The 5,465-nt window shown below is 38.3% G+C and overlaps 1 pseudogene; it reads left to right on the forward strand.

Moving 5' to 3' along the window:
• The first annotated feature begins 241 nt into the window (after nucleotides 1-241).
• On the forward strand, nucleotides 242-2,332 carry LOC114383932 (annotated as a pseudogene).
• Nucleotides 2,333-5,465: the final 3,133 nt, after the last annotated feature.

Here is a 5,465-nt window from a genome sequence, read left to right on the forward strand (position 1 = left end):
AAATGTACGAGGAATGGCATATATTCTGGTTGGTTTGATAGATTTTTAATTGTCTAAAATTTCTAAAAAATACACATTTAAACTCTACTTTTCAAATACATAAATGTAATGCTGACAACTTTGCAAATAAATAATTGACTGAATGACAGCCCTAAAGTCAATCAAATCCTTACAACATGCGTGACTTTGAGTCGATGAAATTTGCATTAGACCAATGAAATTTGAGTGAATGAAATCAGTGATGGAATTTGTGGTACTGATTTGTGTTAGGACCAGAGGATTAGGTCGTGTCGTAGGTCATGGTGTGGGCAGAGGAGATCGTTATGATTCCGATGATGCTCCACAATGTCGATGACCTATCGCATCCGCATGGAGGAAGCGATAAGCCAGTGCTCCCTACACCAGATGTAGAGGCTGATGTATTCTCAGATGACCCGATGGCACCAACTGATGTAGCGGACACTGGCGTAGACATTCCTGCAGACACAAGCACCCAGGCTGCTGAGGATGAGCATGAGGGATTTCTGGGGGGTCCGAGCGACCCATCCGTGCTGACCCAGTATGCGGATCACGTTGCTTGCAGCGTATGGACGGGAGAGGTATTTATAATATTTATTTTTAGTTACTTGTTAGTTATACTTTATGATTGAAATTAGTTTTCCTTTAAATGATGATTTTAACAAATTTTGCGTTCCTTTATACCTCAATTCAGGAGCGTCCCGAGTTGAAGTTATCCTCTCACGGGACGAAGGTCCATAGTTTAGGCAGGCCTGTCCCTGCCATTGAGGGACTAGTTGTTGGGACAGGACTAAGTCCTCTGATCGCGTGTTCGGTAGACACTAGCGATCGAGGACTTTTGTCCTCGTTTGTCGAGAGGTGACACAGGGAGATGTCTAGTTTCCATCTTGTCGCTTCTGCATCTGCTTGTGGTTGGTGACTTGCACGCCTTTCAGCCCTTGCACGTGGATGATGCGGTTTAGATGCTGGTGGACTTATTGATGGTCTCTGTAGAGGTTGCCAAGGCTGAGACAGGGCAGTTTCATGGACCATACGTACGCCTGCAATGGGAATGTGATATCTATGAGCATCGATGCCAGGCAGGTCATTGGATAGTTGCGGCTCGCGCATATCTTCTTCATCTTCTGGGTTGCACTCTGTTTGCTAACAAAAGTGCAACCAATGTTCATGTTGTGTATTTGGAGGCCCTTCGTGACCTTAGTCAGACCGGGAGGTATGCCTAGGGAGTAGCTGCGCTGATGCATATGTACAACCAGCTGAATGATGCTTCTATCAACAGCAGCCGACAGCTTGGCAATTGCATCACACTGCTATAGGTAACAAACATGTTTTTCATTCGTTGAGGTTCGATAATGTTTAACTTTAAATTTTGTTAGACTTATTAATGTTTATCATTTTGATGTTACCTCTATAGTGCTGGATATACGAGCATTTTCCCTCAGTCGTGGAGTCCACTGCTGATCAGGACTACGACGAGGATTCACTGCGTGCCTGTAGGTAGATTGCAACAAAGGAGATCGTGAAGAGCATACGTACACTGGAATACAGGGAGCGCCTAGACTGACTCCGGATTCCAGATGTCTGTTGGATCCCATATGGGGAGCATCGACCGATCTGGGACTTCCATTTGATTTCATGCTATTCCGGTCTCCTGCACTGGAGGCCCGTTGCTGTGTATTACCGACCAGAGAGGGTCACGCAGCAGTTTGGATACACATAGACCATTCCTGCTTCGCCTATCGATTCATGGGTGTCGTATGATGATATACACGACAGGTGGATGCACTACTCGGATCATATGGTTCCAGCAGGTGAGGTGTGCGTTGTGCCAGGTCAGTGTGTCAGCGACTACATGGACTGGTTCTTCCGCATCTTGCATCCTTTCATGATACCATCATGATACCAGGCCAGGCATCAGATCCTTTGCCAGATGGTAATGCTCCGCAGCCCCGGGTCGTCCCTCAGGCCCCACAGACAGATATCCCTCATGTGCCAGATCTAGGAGCACCGTCGACATCTGTAAGGCCCGCTGTGGAGGAGCCTAGACATGTAGTGGTAAGTAATACTAATAATTTACGTCATTTACGTCAATATTTTCATAATAATTTATGTGATCTATTTGTTTTCTATTTAACAGGAAGTTTTCCATGGGATTGTTGAGAGGTCGGAGCGCCATCTGAGCCTAGGGATGGTCACGCCAGGCTCATCGACACATGAGGTGATCGAAGAATGCCTCAGGATGGCCAAGAGTGTCACATAGGACCAGCTAGAATATGTTAGGTCTCGACGCAGGCGGCGCACGAATCAGGCGTAGTTTATCTACATATTTTATATTGATATTCGATGTATATACAGATATTGTACTTGAACCCATTTCATTAGTAATGTTGGTTTTATTTATTTCCTTTAGTAATGCTAGTTTTATTTATTTCCATTGATTGCGTATTCCCTTTGCCTAATCTAGCTTATAAAATTTTATAATTTTATTCTATCAAATTAAAAAAAATGTTTTTTTTAATTTCTCTCCTAAGATAAAAATCCGTATTTATATTTTATAATTTTATAATTTGGCGTAACATTTATATTTTATTTTAAGAGACTAAAAAACAAAACCTTCTAATTTGAGAGACTAAAAAATAAAAACTTCTCATTTGAAGCATTATACAACATATTAAATTGATGATTGACTCATATAATCTATTTATTTTCTTCATTTCCTTATTTTGCATCAAAGTTAAATGTACTTTGTTAAATATTTTTAATTAGTTCAACATTAAATTATTTTTAATTGATGACAAAATATATTTTAATTAAATTTTAATTTTGTAGTAGTTTCTATAAAAAAATGAACTACTCGACTATAAATAATTAATTGTTATTTTTCGTTGTTGTATTTGTTTTTTATATTTAAAATAAAATTGCAAGACTGACAAAAAAGTAAAAGTAGTAGAAATCAAATTTAACAGAGAACAACAAGTCATCTTCCATTTCCAGAAAAAAAAAATGATTATGCGATACATGAATTCAAACAGTACATTAACTTCAACATAGTCGAATGAAATTAAATTTGCATCAAATACTACAAACTCATGCTAATTTTGTGGCAAGGACAACTCGTCTTCCATTTTTGGTATAGGTTTACTAAAAACAGCTAAAATTTCTATTGGCCCAATCTTTTTTCAGTAGTTAGACTCAATCAACATCTTCATCACGTCATTGTTGGTTTTGAGTTCAATTATTTCGAATTTTATAACTTTTTCTGAATACTCATGGTGACTTGGTTTCCGAAAAAACAATCACCTTACCATTTGTGTTTCATCAATACCATAAGGGGGAATCCCAGGAGGCGCAACTTGCTTGATCAAATCCTTCAGTTCATCCATGGTACATCCGGTGGGAATGTCAATATTTTTGGGATTTTTTTCCTATGAACGAGTAACCAACAAACTCATTTTGGCATGACATGTTCCACCTCCCATTGTAATATAGCAGGGCATCATGAGTAGGGGTCATAGTAGCTTGAAGTAAGTTTAAAATACCATTTGGGGTTTTAGCAATGCTACATAATAACTCAATCGGACCAACAAATGAAAATTCATGATTACACATTAACATTGTGTTAACATCAGCATCATCTTTCAGTTGCATACATTGAAATCGAAATTGATTACCTGCATATGTGAAAGGCTGCCGGTAGTAAATTTCATCCAAAAATTGGTTGTCGGTTAGCTTTATGGTATTGTGTATTCTGGTTTTTAACGTTTCAAGATCACACCCATTAGGTACTCGAATCGGAAATGGACTGGAAGCTTGAAAGGAAATACCACTGTCGTTGTGAACAATGGATCCATTTGGAAAAATAAAACCTAATGTTGAGTTCACAACTGTCTGACTGCTTGTCTCTTCTAAGAATGCCATAGTTTTTTGTAAGAGTTAGGTTACTACTGAAACTTATGGTTTTTTACAGTGTTAGGTTGTGTCATATATATATATATATATATGAGTTTTAATATCAGTGCTGCATTTTTTAAAGATTTAAAATACGCATGCACATGCTTTCTGTATGTGTTGTCAACTACACCAATGACGTGACATGCTTTAGCTTGCATCAAATCTACATGTGTAGTAATGTTGTGCAAGGTCCTTTCACGAGCTTTATGTTAATGCAGACAACAATTTATCATACATGTTGTTTCACAATGTGTTGTCAACTCAGACAACGATATATCATACATGCTTTTTTAGAATTAAGTAATAATTTTGTTGTCGACGTAACAAATATACAAAGACACATAAATGTGAATATCCAATTCAAAACGATCAATCATTATAAATTACATGTTCAATCATCATTTATATCAACATAGTCTCTCTTGAACATCACGAAGCTCTTGTAATGCTGCATTCTGCTAATATATGGATTTGACCACGACTTCACCTGCGGATGACAATTGCTAGACCATAACAATGCTACAAGCGGTAAGGGACAACATTCTTTTAAATAAACCTGTTGTACATACGAAAAAAGTGTTAACTCAATCCTACAAAACTCATTGGATAAATATAAAAAAAACACTTCATATCTACAATGTACCTCAACAAAATGATTGCTATACACATGACCGATACAAATTATACGATGCAATGAAGAATTTTCCAACGGTTGACTTCTAAGAGGAAAAAATGTCGTGCTTTGTTATTTAGACAAGGATACAATGATTACGTTATACCTTGATGCAATGACATGTCCCATGTCCGTTATATCCATCCACTTATCTGTAGTCACCTGAATGAAACAAATATGCACGTCAAACTTAATTTCAAAGTTAAGTCTTAAAAATCAAATACATAAATTACATACCTTGGTTAACCCATCAACAAGTAGTGACATCCTTAATTCCTCAAATCTCTCCGTGCCACCAAAGAGGTTGATATAGTCTTCTGAGAATTTGGCAAGTTCTTTAAGCAGATGGTCGTGGACCACCGACCAAGAGTCTTGACCCATACCTAATAAACCGGCAACTAACCGATATCCACAGTTACCATCAGCTTTGACATCAACAATCTTATCAATGAAGTCGTGCATAAATGGCTAAAACTGGTCCAACATGGGTATCATCGTTCTTCGATTCGGTTGCTCAGAGGATGATGCAGTACGCCTAACTAACGAATTGCTATTTTTCATAGATTCAAAGGCATCTACATACTCCCAGTAAGATGGATCGTGCTTTGTTGACCTTAGGTTCCTGCTCATAGCTTTCTTCGGTGCCCCCTTTGTGTTAACCTTTGCTGGAGGAGGACACATCGAATTCTGATCAGGGTATGCAATTTCCCAAAGTTTAGTCTTCAGAGTAAACTTGCCACAAACATCAAGTTCTTTGAATCTTTTGGATATTGTTTCCATTAATTCCTTGATGCTCACCTCAGGCTCAGATAACCCTTGGTCT

Source organism: Glycine soja, chromosome 14 (assembly GCF_004193775.1).
Source record: "Glycine soja cultivar W05 chromosome 14, ASM419377v2, whole genome shotgun sequence".
NCBI lineage: Eukaryota > Viridiplantae > Streptophyta > Magnoliopsida > Fabales > Fabaceae > Glycine > Glycine soja.